Genomic DNA, 14,649 nt, shown 5'->3' on the forward strand with positions numbered 1-14,649 from the left:
AGCAAGATTGCAGGATTGTCTTCAGCCACTCTGCTGGGCTACTAGGCCTGACTCCTGAGTGAGTCTGAGAGAGGGAGCTCCCCAAGACAGGCCCTCTGGGCAGGTGAGGACTCCAGTGGTGTATAGTGACTTGCTGGCAAGTTTTAGTCAATGCCAATCACAGGGAAGCTGGCACAGGAGGCCAGCATTATGGTTCTTTCCAGAAACCCAGGAAAACCAGAGTGTGAGCCTCTCCCATTTGGTGGCTCCTTCCAATTTATGGTAGCCAGCTCATTTGATCCTCCAACAGCTTGAAATGGAGATGAACTCTTATCTTCCCTCCACTAATCTGCTCTTCCTAATGTCCCCAGTGACTCTAACTTCCTCCTCCTTGAATCCTCCTTAATACGGTTGCCAGTACTTTACATTGCTGACTTCTCCCTTGCTCCGAAAAAGTTCTTTTGCTGCCAGGATTGCACTGTCTCAGCCAATTTTTTAACTGATTCTTCTCAGGCCCCTTTGCTGATTTCCTTTTTTTTCCACACCCTCCAAGATTCCATTCTTGGTCTCCTTTTCTTTTTCAATGAATTCTCCCTCTGTGGCCTCATCATCTACCAGTATGAATGCCCACTGTGTACTCATGTGTCTCAAATCATGATCTCCAGACCCTGTATTTCTTATCATGACTAAAATGAAACTCATCTCTGCCCATACCCACTGCCTCTTTTCTCACTTAATGTCATCACAACCACAAAAGGTTCTGTGTCAAAGCTGTGACAATGTACCTGGTTGGCTTTAGCAGAAAGGGGATTTTTTGGAAGCATGGGGCAATTCACTGACATGAAGAAAAGTCTTGAAGGTCAAGCCTCAGAAATAATGAAGGCCAGAGCAGCTCTGGGAAGCTGAACAGTGGATACAAGTAAATGGCTTCCCTAGGGAATGAAGACTGAAGAATGTAGTAGAAGAACATTACCTACCATGTAGTGTTTGTTGAATCTAAAATGAACTGTACAGTTAAGGAAGCCGAGGCCCAAAGAGGATGATTCAACTTCTATCCCTTCATTCTTTCTGCCATTAGGCTCGAGATTAGAATTACAGGAAGAAAGCATCTGAATGCGCTAACTAGGGTCACATAGTCTTAGCTGGGGGCAAGCACAACCCCTTCAGTGATGGTCCTACCAAACTGTACTCAATCCTGATATTGCCAATCTTGTTTTTAAAAGCCTCTAGAGAATGATTCTTTCTCCTAAAACTCAACCAACATTCTGAACCTGAAAAGGGGGGTATGAAGTCTGTGTGTAAAAAAATCACAACTGTCCATCATACTCTGGCCCAGAAACATCTTTAACTCCTGCCTCTTCCATTCTCCACTTCTCCTAAATATCTTTCTAATAACTTCCCTGCCTTCATAACTCCTTGCTGCCAGTCTCTACCTGCAAATCTATCTGCCCCACTACCAGTCATCTTCTACAATACAAACTGGGCTGGGCGCAGTGGCTCATGCCTGTAATCCCAGCACTTTGGGAGGCCAAGGTAGGCAGATCATTTGAGGTCAGGAGTTTGAGACCAGCCTGGCCAACATGATAAAACGCTGTCTCTACTAAAAATACAAAAATTAGCTGGACATAGCGGTGGATGCCTGTAATCCCAGCTACTCAGGAGGCTGAGGCAGGAGAATCACTTGAACCTCAGAGGCGGAGGTTGCAGTGAGCAGAGATCGCGCCACTGCACTCCAGCCTGGGCAACAGAGGGAGACTGCATCTCAAAAAGATAAAATAAAATAAAATCTGATCAGTCCAAGCTTCTCCTTCCCTTCCCCCTCCTGCAAAAAGAACCCTTTATGGTTCCCCATAGCCATTAACTAAAGTTCTTCATATGGTTTACAAGGTCCTTCCCAAGCCTTATCTTTCCACAAGCTTCATTTACCACTCCAGCCCCACTACTCCTCAAACAGGCCTCTATGCATATGTCTGTATTCTTCCTTTCTCCTGGATGCCTTTCCCACATTCTCTGTCTCAAAGGATCCCATTCATATTCGTCTTTCATAGATAGCATCAGATCTCACCTCTCATGGAGACTTTCTCAAACAAGCCAGGATGAGTTAGTTAATCCCTCTTTTGTATTCTCTTCACACTCAGTAAGGACTTAAGATTATAGCCCTGAGCACATTTTATTATGGCATTTGTTTACAAGTCTGTCTCCTTCACTGGACTGGGAGCTCCCCTAAAGGAGGCCCTGAGTTTTCCTCGGCTTTATTGCCCTACTGCTTACCATTGTGCCTAGCATGTGGTGCTTGATGAATTTTAAGTGAGTTGTACAGATGAGGAAACTGAAGCCCAAAGAGAGCAAGCTGCACGCTTAGAATGAGCAGCCTCCCTAATGGCAGTAAAGTTGGAGAGATAGTTGTGATCAGATTGGGCTTTGTAATCATCTAGGCAGTTGCTAAAGACTGGAAGTAAAGGGTGGTCACCAGCTATCTCCCTTTGCACTTTGAGAAAATAAGGCTCAACAGGCTCAAACTTAAATGGTCAAGAGGGATTTAAGTTAAAGAAGAGAAAGATCTTCTTGTTCCTGGGTCTGGTAGACAAAAAAGTGAGCTGACTCAGAACGTTTGTGCACTTTTTGCCTCTGGAGGCTTTAACAAACAAGATAGACCTTATTATCAGGGCTGAGTCGAAAGTCCTGTTAGAGGCGGACAAATGACTGAGCTGACATCTGAAGAAGCTGCCTGTTGAGGAAGCCCTTGAGGAGCAGAGGAACCAGTGAGAAGACTTCAGTTCCCAGGGAGGTCAGGGATGCTTGGGGGAGGGGGAGACAGAGGAGGGAGCCCTTCCTAATTAAGCCTCTACCCACGAGTGAATGTGAAGTTAATAAGGCGGCCCCATTCCAGGGCACCTCCACACCCAGCCAGCCGGTCTGCCTGTTTATTGCCCGTATGGAGATCATTAATGCCTCCTGACACTGGGGTCACTCCCGGGGTCAATCCCGGAGCCCGTTCTGGAAAACAAGGGGAAATGAACTTCCCAGCACATGTGGCTCAGCCTTGGCAGGGAGGGGGACTCTGGTCACCCCACACCTCAGCTCTGGGAGAGATCAGCACTCCAGGCAGTCAGACCCCCCAAAACAATCCCTTCTGCCCATGCTGGACTCGGGGGGGTGGTCCTGGGTAAAGGCGAGGTGGAGGCCCTTGTCTGGGCCGGGACAACCCCCACTGAGGCTGTCCCAACCGACAGACAGACACTAATCCCCTGGCGACGGACTGGGCAAGTGTCTGGGAGCTGCAGCTGCAGCTCAACAGGGGCCAGGCTGCCAGCCACAGGTGGCGGGAAGGCGCAGGCCTGGTGGCCACGTGGGCGCGAGCTTGGGCCTCGGCCCCACCCTCACCCGCTTCCCCCTCGTTGATTGGGCCCCTTCCCCCTCCGGCATCCAAGATGGTGGAGGGGGGCGGGTTTCCAGGGCGATCGGAGCTTCAATTGGTGGAATGCAGTATCTTTGAGCTGAAGGACAGCCTCAGTAGCCACTCAGGGAGCTCCTGCTGGTGATGGTGTTGTGTACTCAGTCACCTTACCTCACACTTAAGCAACCGAGATGACCTCAGGAATCGGTCTCCTGCAGGCTGGCGAGAGCCACAGTGAGAAAGAGGCAGCTCCAGACGGCCTCTGGGCAGGCCCCTTACCAGCCTGGGGGGTCTTCCTCGATAATAGAACTGAGAATCAGTCCCTACCTGTCCAGCAAGAAGACGGGAAAACCTCCAACTACCTTGGAGGAAATCAATAGGATTACAAGGTTAACGCCAGAGCAGGCTGAGTGATAGTTACCAAATAAATGATCTTGGGAGGACATGGCTGAGGTTAAACGAGGCCCAATAAATAAAGGAACATGTTCAAAGGAGAAACTTCAGAAAACCCAAGGACACAGGAGGCGGGGGTGTGGTGGTGGGGCCTAGGGACTCCTTCCTGTCCTCCCGCCGGGGGCCTCTTGAATCTCCCAGAGGAGCCACAGCCCCGGGCCTGCCTCTCGCGAACCTGCAGGCTCGGATCTGCACCCTGTTCCGTGCCAGTGTTGGCGTAGCTCCAGGGCACAGCACTCCTTGGACAGCTGCATACCCCCGGCTTTGGAGACTGAATGAGGGAATGGAAAGTCTTACTGTGGAGGCCTGACCAGTTAACAGAGCCCCAGCGCGCCTCTGACTCCTTAGAGAAAGGACCAACTGCAGCAAGAAGGGTTGAAGCTAGATGTGAGAAGGCACTTCCCAAACAGATCGATGGACAGAGCTTTTGGGCCTTGGAGGCAAGGACATTTCCCGTAGGCCTTCAGCTGAGTGTCTTTTCTTCATGAAATCTGCTAGAGAACAGTTTTGGTTACTGAGCAGTGAGCAAAGTCCGTTCTCCAATTTCTTCCAAATCTTCCCACTGATGCCCACATCAAGCCTCCTTCCATTCCCTTTTCTACTGTGCCTGTCTCTTTAGAATTGGGGATTGAAAAACCCAAGCACAGAGAGCAACCCTGGGTGAGTGGGGCTGGAGGCAGATGGGGGACGTTTGAGGAAGAGGGCAGCAGGGAGAAAAGGACCTTGGTGACATGGGTTAGGGGCACTCAGGAAGCTCCAGAACACGCTTCTTGGCACGGTGATTGGAAAAGAGACTTGAGCTTGGTACAGACTGATAGAAGGGCCCTGTGATGTGGGGAAGGGGCAGAAGGCACCAAGGACATGGCTTTTGTTGGAGTTTCATTCAGCTTTGTTGCCATGAGTCATTTGGCTTTGTGTTTATATAGTGCCTTCATAGTAATAAATCAGACTCAAGGAAGGAGAGAGAATGGTGTTCTGAGCCCCCCGTGCAACCCTGTGGTGTGTCCCTCCATACCCAGGGCTGAATTGCCTCTGGGGCAGTAGGTCTGTGGCCAAGTAGGTGGGGTGTGGGGTAGGAGCAGAGGGTTCTTTGCCCAGTGGCCTGTTATAAAGGATTTTATTCCAGATGAAAGCACAATTTTCCTTATTGTCACTTGTTTCTGATGTAGTCAAAAATTTCCTTTTTTAAAAATTTGTATTTCGTAGAGATAGGATCTTTTTGTTGTTGTTGTTTGTTATTTGTTCATTTGGTTTTTGAGACAGAGTCTCACTCTGTCACCGAGGCTGGAGTAAGGTGGTGCAATCTCGGCTCACTGCAACCTCTGCCTCCTCGGTTTAAGCGATTCTCCTGCCTCAGCTCCCAAGTAGGTGGGATTACAGACGTGCACCACCACACCCAGCTAATTTTTATATTTTCAGTAGACACAGGGTTTCACCATGTTAGCGAGGCTGGTCTCCAACTCCTGACCTCAAGTGATCCACCTGCCTCAGCCTCCCAAAGTGTTGGTATTACAGGTGTTAGCCACCGCGCCCACTGGAGATAGGGTCTTGCTATTAAATATATTACTCAGGCTGGTCTTGAACTCCTGGGCTCAAGCAGTTCTCCCACCTCGGCCTCCCAAAGTGCTGGGATTACAGGCCTGAGCCATTGTCCTGGCCTAGTTTGCCTTTCTTGGCCAAGGCTATGTTCTCAGCTAGAAGGGGCCATCAACACCATCTTTGCACATGAAAAGCTTGCAGCAGAGTCTGTGTGTACAGCGCTCTTCATTCCATTAGCAATGTGTCCTGGTGAATGAGCAGCCCACTCCTGGGGTCCTGCTGGCTTTCTTCCAGTAGCTAACGTGGTAGGAGTCTGCAGGAGACAGAGAATGATGTTCTTAGGAACATCAAGGATACCGGAAGTGCCCTCTCTTGGAAATCTGAAGAGAGATGATTAAGTTTTTGGTCCCTTGGTGAGTATTTTATTTTTTAGCAAATGAACAATAATCATAACGAATAGGTTATGATCTTGGGTTCTCGAGGCCTATAGGTCCAATGACCTCTTTACTTACTGTGGGACCTTGGTCAAGTCCTATTTATAATGATATGTGTATTTGAGTGTTACCATGTGCCAGGCACTAGACATGTCACTCTTACAACAACAACGTGAAGGAGGTTGTGTTATCCCTGTTTAACAAATAAAACCTGCTTAAGTTAAGAGACTGGAGAGCAGTTTACTTAAAAGCATAGGCACTGAAAATTTGAACTAGTTTGGCTTTAAATCTTGTCTTCATTTCCTGGTTGTATGACGTTGGGCAAATTATGTGACCTCAATTTTTTCATCTGTAAAATTGGGTTTATGATAGTAACCACCTGATAAGGTAGTGAGGCTGAAATGAGATAATGTGCATAAAGTTCTTAGAATTCTGCCAGGAACTTTGTAGGTGTTTGATAAATGTTAGCTATAATTGTGAGCCCTCAAAGCACTTTTATCTATGTGCTGTCACTTCATCCTTTCTACTACCCTATGAGGTGGCTGTTATTATTAAATTCATTTATAGATGAGGAAGCAGAGCCTTAAAACTCTGCTCTAGCCTTAAAACTCTGACCTAGAACATGCTGTAGGTCCCTCTGTAAACAGACCTGAGTTCAGGCCTTTAAACTTCAAATTCCAAGCGTTTTCTGATACTCTCCCATTCTTGAATTCTAATTTATTTTAGCCCCTCATTCAGAAATATCCCCAAGAAGCCGAATTTAAAGCCAAATTTGGATTATCTATGCTTAGGAAGAATACAAAGGAGAAAGGAAAAAAAGGGAGGTGTTGAACAATTAAATCATATCTCTGATTTAGGAATTTTTTTCACCTAGCACAACGCTAGCAGATATACCTTCCTGTGGTAGTAAAATAAGCATATATTTCAGAGAAGTCTTACTGGAGGAAAGAGAAGGAAGTAAGGCTTCAGGAGCATGTAGTGTATGGACGGGGGAGGGGAAAGCTGACCTCCAGAAAATCCACTGAAGAAAAAGGTCTCTGAATCAGGAGGTCTAGATTGCTCAGCTATGCAAAACCCAGACTTGATCATTCATTCCTTACCTCTGTAGTGTCTCAAATGAGAGTTAAAGGAGGGATCCACCTGCGTGCTGTTGGTGAATCACTGTCTCTGTCCTCAGCCCCAAAGGGGCTCAGACCAGTCTGCCTTACCCAGCTCAGAGATCAAGGCAGCCCAGTCCTCAGTTCCTTCTACCTGGAAGTTTCTGGTTCTCCCTGATAGGAGAAGGCCTGGGAGAGCAGAGTGAGAGGTCGGGTAAGCAGACCTGCATCTGTGGTGGGAGGGGAAGCACCTGCAGCAGCAGCAGTTGCCACCTCTACCCATCCCCTGCTCCGTCCTTCTCCAACCTCCCAGAGGGAGCTCAAGCTCCTGCCCCACAGCTTTCCTGAGCTTGCTAATCTGAATGGGATGTGGGCTGAGGAATCTGGAACCAAGACTTGGGGCTACTGGGTGACAATAAAGCTACAAGGGACAGATCAATTCCCTGCTGCCTCATCCATCCTTTCCCTTTTGGAGCTTAATAAGGGTCCCATGCCTTAGACCACAGCATACACAGAAAAACGTAGCTGGGAAAGAATTGAAGAGGGATTTTGTTTCCTGGTTTTGAATGGGAAGGCACGAGCACATGCACTCTCAGGTAAGTATCTTTCATTAGGGAGGAAGGCACTCTGCACTGAACTGGTGAAGCAAGAGGATGGCCTTGAGCCCAGGAGTCTTTGAGGCTTCAGTGAGCTATGATTGCATGCCAGCCTGGGCAACAGAGTGAGATGCTGTTTCTTAAAAAAAACAAAAAAACAAAAAAACACTGAGTTGGGAACTTTTACATATACTTCAGGAGCATATTTGGCTATAAGTAACAGAGATCCATCCAGACTAACAATGATGAAAAGAAATAAGGTTTATTTTTCTTATTTATAAGAAGCAGGCTGGCACTGATTTACCTGCTCAATGATGCCATAAGGAACTCAGGCCCTTTCTTTTTTTCCTCAGATATTCTTAACACATTGACTTTCATCCTTCCTGCCTTAAGGTCTCTAGAGGGTAAGAACTTCAAGGATCTCATCTGCGGGGGAAAGGAAGACCACATCTTCCCCTTTATCAAGAAAGCAAAATATTTCCCACAACCTTTCTCCCCGCCAGTCTTCCGCTTAGGTCTCATTGGCCAACACTGGATTACATGGACAACTCTAGCTGCAAGAGAGACTAGGAAAGCAGAGAACAAGATTTTCATAGACCAGTGGTTCTCAGCCTTGCCTGGAACTCCTGGGCTCAAGCTATCCTCCCACCTTGGTTCCCTGAGTAGCTAGGACTACAAGCGGCACCACCACGTCCGGCTTTGGATCTGCTAGCAGAGATTCTGACTCAGTTGGTCTGGGTTGGAGCTTGGCATTAGCATTTATTAAGTGCTCCAAAAACCTATTTTTTTTTAAAATTGTAATTGCTTTTCACTACACTATGGTGCCAGCTCATCCTCCACCAAAAGGTCATCCTCAACCAAAGCCACCCCAGGCTCTAGGGAGCCACCCTACTGTGCTGACTGGCATCCCCCTCTTATCCTATAGCCCTTGCTATCTCTGAGACTGATTAGGTGATTAATTAATTAGTTTGCAGGTCATTCATTAATGAATTTGCAGTTAATGACGGGGTTGTCAAGCGGTTGGGTAACTAACAGAATGGTCAGTTGGCCTTTCCTCCTGTTTGTGTGTCTAACACATAGTAAGCATTTAATATTTCTTTGGATGAATGAATCCATAAAATAGAGAAAAAAATGGAGTTAATACAGTATCAAATGAGATGGCAGCTGTGAAACCACTTTGTAAATGGTAAAACACTGTACAGATAGAGCAATAAACATTTATATGAGAAACTACTTTTTAAAAATTTTATTTATTATTATTTTTGAGACAGAGTCTCACTCTGTCACCCAGGTTGGAGTGCAATGGCACTATTTCGGCTCACCGAAACCTCTGCCTCCCAGGTTCAAGCTATTCCCCTGCCTCAGCCTCCCGAGTAGCTGGGACTACAGGCATGCCCCACCATGTCTGGCTAATTTTTGTATTTTTAGTAGAGACAGGGTTTCACCATGTTGGCCAGGCTGGTCTCGAACTCCAGGCCTCAAGTGATCCTCCTGCCTTGGCCTCCCAAAGTCCTGGGATTATAGGCATGAGCCACTGTGCCTATAATCCCAGCCGAGAAACTCCTCTTTAAAATTTAGGGCCAGGACAAAGTCTGTTCCTTCACCATTCACCAAAGAGTTACTGTTTCCACATTTCTGATGTAGAGAACTACCATGTTGCTCTGCTGCTCATAAGCCAGATTTTATTCTCAATTATAGCAACCTTGTTAGCACTTAGTGATAGCATATATGCTTACCCCTTTTTCCTTGATCCTAATGTGTTTTTCTACTTGTGTTTTTATGAGCTAATTTTGGTTATAAACCACCTCAAGCCTTTTGGGGAAAAGAGAAAAGTAGAATAAATTTTTAAAATACTTGAGAGCTAGCCTTTATCAACCATGCATTAATATAGGCAATCCTCACAATAAGCTAGTAGGTTGATGTAATTATCCCCATTTTATATCAGCATTAAGGGACTTGCCCAAGGTCACATAGCTGCAAAATGGTGAGCCAGGAATCAGAGCCAGGTTTCAAAACCAAGGTGAGCCTGTTACCAAACCTGAGCACTTTCCCCCAAGCCAACTCAAATCAGTGTGACAGATGTGTGGTACAGTCAATTATTTGTGTAGCTAGTTGAGGAGGGTTTTCATACCTTGAACTCCTCAAAGTAGTTTTGGAGAAAAAAAAATTGGTCTTTTCCTCTTCTACACAGGCTCTTTTTCAGCAAATACTATGCAGCATCCATTATAAGCTTTTCTATTACTTTACTTACAACTAAGAAGAAAAAACGCTGCTAATTAAGCTGTGACACACCACTAACTATCAGATGCATCTCAGTTTCAGAGGTATCAGAATGTGAAAAATGTGTGTCTTAGAGTCAGTTAAATGAGGTATTCCATTCTGGTAATGGGGAATGTGCGTACAGAACCTCTCTCGTTTACTCACTTGCTGGCTGGTTTGCCCCTTCCTTTCCACTGCCAAAAGCTTACCTGTCCCTTCCATATCTCATTTCTCCACGTCATCATGAACCTGTTGATATTAATTTAGACTGTCTGCCATGAGTCTCCAGAAAGCCTTGCACTTGTAGGAAGGCTCCAGTCTAAGATTTTTTTTTTTTTTTTTTTAATTAAAGAACTACACTATAAGCTCTAAGTATGAACTTCCTCCAATGACTGTCAACAAATTCTTTCCAGAGTCTGGCCTAACTCTAGTCTTCCCATAGTACCTGCTGATTCACTGCCCTCCCTGTTCACCATTCCGCACAGTAGTTGGTTGCTTAGTCTGTATACTATTTATTTGCAAGGGATTTCCCTGCAGGCTGTTGGAGGGGTCATGGGAGGGGGCTTGCCAGCAGAAGCTGAAGCATGTCATCCAGGTCTCCCTGACACAGGAAACACGACTCCCAAGGCATCTCCTGAAATGCCAGGGCCTTCCCTTTCTCCCTTCCAGGAGTCCACAGGATTGGGGAAGGATTCCACTTCTCCACTCCTCTTAGATATTATTTCCCCTCCCTGGTTTGAGACTCCATGAGAGGAATGGTGATGGGGTGGTAGAATCTGGTACTGCAAGGGTGACAGGGACTTGAGCAGCGGCCCACTGTTGGGCTGGATTTCAGGCTCCTGACAGCAGCAGCGACTAGCTTTTCTGAGTTGGTGTTTTGCTCCCATCTTTGAGTGCAGGGTGGTAAAGGAGGCATTGATGCTGGCTTTCCATTTCCTAGCATTGGAACAGGGACAGACCCATCCAGGAAAAGCATTTCCCTGTCCTCTTCCCTTCAAGCTGATTTTTGAGGTCAGAATCTGGAAAGGGACAGAGAGGACACAGGTGGAGGGAGGGATGCAGCCCATGCTAAGCACTAAGGGACCACTCTGGGGATCCTTATTGATGAGGTTTCTGCAGCCTTTGCAGATGGGTGGGCAGGCCTGTTCCTGCCCCAGGATTCTGGGCATGTGACAGGCCGGGAGCCTGGGGCACAGGCTGGGGTCCACATGGGTCTGTTTGCCCGTGGAAAGCCTGGGTCCTGTAGGAGGTACAGACAGACAGAGAGAAACAGAGGTAAGTGGAGACAGAGAGCTCAGAGGCTGGGCAGGGAGGTCTGGGCGCTGAGCAGGCCTCCCTTTCTGAGGCGGGAAGGACTGGGTGGCTCGGAGCCGGACGCTCCCCAGTCTCCACTTCCTAGCCTAGGGCAGGCATTGGGCTTCCTCTTCAGCTCTCCAGGATCTCAAGGAGCTCCCGCGGAATCCTGGCCCTGGGCCGCAGTTTCCCCAGGAGGCTCTGCCAAGCCTGGCACCTTGCAGCCCGGCCTGGGCTCTGTCAAGGCCCAAACCAGACTCAGCTCCGACTCAGAGGCCGGCCCAGCACTTCCCTGCCGCCGCCGCCCCGCACCCGGCCACCGAGCTTCCTCCCTGTCCTCACCCCTGACCTCCGAAGCCGACTTCGAGGCGCGCCAGGCCGGGTCCAGCGCCCGCGGCCCCCTGGGCCAGGACAAGGAGGGCGGGTGAGCAGAGGGGCCGTGCCCAGGGCCTGAAGGTGCGAGGCCGCGTAGTGGGCATGGTCGGGAAGCCGAGCGTGGGCCTGTGAGGCGCGTGTGCGCCTGCGACCTCCGGACCGGGGCTCCCAAATGAACGGCGCGCACGGCTGGGAGCGGCGCTCTGCGGGCGGGGAGCCCGCAGCCAGGGGTCCGTGGAGGTCGCTGCCTGGAAGCGGGCGCCGGCAGGGGGTGGCCAGGCCCGGTCATGGTGCGCCCTAGTCTTCGGGCACGGCGGGGCCGGGCGAGCCCTCCTGGTTGTCGAGCCTCGGCTGAGAGCCGGGTTGCTCGCCCTTGCTTCCAGCCTCTCTAATCTAAACCATGCGGGGCTCCCAGCCCCTACCCGGCTCGCGGGGCCCGAGAGCCAAGAGGAGGGCACTGGGCCGCGCGGTGGAGGAGCCGACTGCTCGCGTGGGGCTCGGGGTCCTGGGGACCGCGACGCCGGGGAACCCTGGAGCCCCCCTCCCTGGGGGACAGCGGGCGCGAACTGATTGACAGCGGCGACGTCAGCGCGGAGGGGGGGCGGCCCCAGAGGGAGGGAGGGAGGGGGAGGGAGCTGAGGCCCCAAAGTGCAGCCTTGGAGATCAAGGGCCCGCTCCAGAGCCGGGATGTGTCCAGCCCCGAGGGCACGACGGGCAGCTGGACCCTGACCCAGCGGCGCGGAGTCGGAGCCCCGGCCGTCCCGCGCTCCTCGGACCCGAACCTGCAGGGGACCTCGGGCCGCTGGCGCCTCCGCATGCGGCACCGCAATTAGGGTGAGTGTTGGTTCCAGCCGAGTGGGGACCAGCTGGGCGTGCGGGGCTGGGGCCACAGGGGCTCACGGTTAGGCTGCGGGGTCGGACAGGACGAGAAGCTGGAAAGGGGCGAGTCTCGCGACCCGGAGAAGAACTTCAGGGGCGGTCAAAGTTGCAGGAAGGCGGCGCGAAGTGTCTTGGGTCGGGCCGCCGCCTCGGCCAGACACCCAGTAGTTGGGGCACGAGCCCTCCTCTGTGTGTAACGCGACGAATTGGGTCTAGGGACCCAAGAGCATGGAAATATCGATAGCGCCAGCACCCTAAGAACAAGGCCGTGACAGGCGGAACAGTGGCCTGGAAATTGGTGTTTGCAGAATATGCAAGGCCAAGGAAGAGGGCCCCCGTACTGAAGCGAAAATCCATGTAGAAATGTGAGCGATCAGAACCTACTGGACTCAGAGCCTTTGATGCAAGACTAGTCAAAATTAAAGCAAGGAACATTATATATAAATAATGATCGATAATTAAAGATTATTAGAATGTGAACAATTACCAAAGAAAGGGCTAATCGGCATAACTGATATAACACGTGAACTTTCAAATAATACAATCGTAGTAACTTTTAGAATCAAGTGAAAATAGTAATCACGATTTTTAAAAAGATTAAAGCAAAGTAATTCTAAATGGAGGAACAATGTAAGGAGTATTGTATTAAAGCCAATTGCACTACTATAACATATAGTAATAGTCTAACAAATTACCGAACTGTTGGAAACTAGGAAACGAACTGTAGGAGAAAGATGAACAATGAAAATACTATTAAGGGAAATACTATTAATGGTAGTGATATAATAATATAATGTATTATTGATACTATAGTGAACTATTAAAACAAATATTAACTAAAATCTTAGGAGCAATAGTAATGTAAATAAAGACACATTAACAAGAATTGCTGGAGTAATATGACAATTTATGACCAATGTATTAATAGTCACAAGAACATTATAAATAATGGTTGAGTAATAAGAAGTATTGTACCAGTGTGATGAAAAATAATCAGAGTATTAAGAGCTACAGCAATATTACAAAGTATGACAAAACAGCAAGAAGTAATGATGTGATGAAAAATAACTAGCGAGTTAAGATCTGTAACATTACAAATAATGACAAAGTAACAAGATACTGTCAGGGTGTGTTGAAGAATAATACCTGGAGTGTTATGAGCAAGCCTAACAAAACAAATTGTGGTTAGATAACAAGAAGTATTATAAGGATGTGAAGAAAATTAACATGAATTTTCAGAACAGTTATATGACAAGTTATGGTAAACAAGAAGTTATTGAAACCGCGTGGCAAAGTATAAACAAAATGAAGAGCAAGCAACGGAAACGTATTAGGGATATAAAGCAAAAATAAAAAAATAATAGATTAACGTGACCTATTGTACACTATGTCAACTAGATATTGGTAATAGTATTATGAATGTGCCAGGCGACCCTGAAATGATGGTGCAGTGTCAGGAAAACAACAAATTTAGTAACAGTAAGCTAACGAATCAAACCAGGGCTTTAACCATACAGTATTAAAGATACAAAGGGGTAATAATCCACGCGATAGGATATTCTCAAAGTTCCCGAACTGACCAAAATACTACTCTCATAATAAGGACAATTAAAATATTACAAAACAGTACGAAATATTAACAATTCCCCTAGTGCAAGAAACATATCCCCAGTAACCTAAAAGTGAAAAGAAAAATGCTGTCGTCTTTGGAAAACGAGGCGACTGAAAGCAACAGATCCCATCGCAAAGGGAGAGGTGGCTGCGGCGCGGAGGAGCGGATGTGAAAGACCAGCGCGGACCGCTATCCTGGGCTGAGTGCGGGACCCCGCGGTGCGGGCGGCCGAGCGCGCCCAAGCTCGAGGTCCGAGAGGACCGCGGGGACGGCCGCCCCGGGCCAGCCGGGTGGGGAAAAAAGGAAATTGGTGGGAAGAGGGCAAGCTGTCGCGAGGTCGGGATGTGGCTTCGTGGCGGAGAGAAAAGGAAGAGGCAAACCCTGAACCTGGGAAGGAGAACACCGCGCAGGCCTCGTCCCCAGTCCGAGCTGCGGGGCCCAAGTCAGTGGACGCGGGCTGTGAACCGGCCCCTCACCCGGCAGGACTAAGCGCGTAGGACTGAGAGCGCAGGGCGCGAGCCGCAGGGCTCCGCTGCACGGCTCCGGGTGTGAGAGAGCCCAGCAGAGGACCCCGTGGCCATGCGGGCCAAGCGCGAGACGGCCCCTCCTTGCGACCCCGCAGGCCGCCACGTCTGGGACCAGCCGATCGCTCGGTCGCTGGCGCCGATCCGGCCGGGGTCCTAGATATAGTTGGACCCAGCGCGCTGGCCAGAGTGGGCAGCTACCCTATTGGGGC

General features: G+C 48.9%; 1 protein-coding gene across 2 annotated transcripts in view; it reads left to right on the forward strand.

Annotated features, from left to right (window-relative positions):
* Window positions 1-12,096: 12,096 nt before the first annotated feature.
* Window positions 12,097-14,649, forward strand: part of TBX4 (T-box transcription factor 4) — a 32,388-nt gene continuing 29,835 nt past the window's right edge. Inside the window, exon 1 of one of the 2 annotated variants that reach the window (XM_010364075.2) lies at window positions 12,097-12,256. The gene's annotated coding sequence lies outside the window, so the exon portion shown is untranslated. The remainder of the gene's footprint in view (window positions 12,257-14,649) is intronic. The other variant, XM_010364076.2, reaches the window with a different exon arrangement.

The sequence above is a fragment of the Rhinopithecus roxellana genome, chromosome 19 (genome assembly GCF_007565055.1).
Source record: "Rhinopithecus roxellana isolate Shanxi Qingling chromosome 19, ASM756505v1, whole genome shotgun sequence".
Taxonomy (NCBI): domain Eukaryota; kingdom Metazoa; phylum Chordata; class Mammalia; order Primates; family Cercopithecidae; genus Rhinopithecus; species Rhinopithecus roxellana.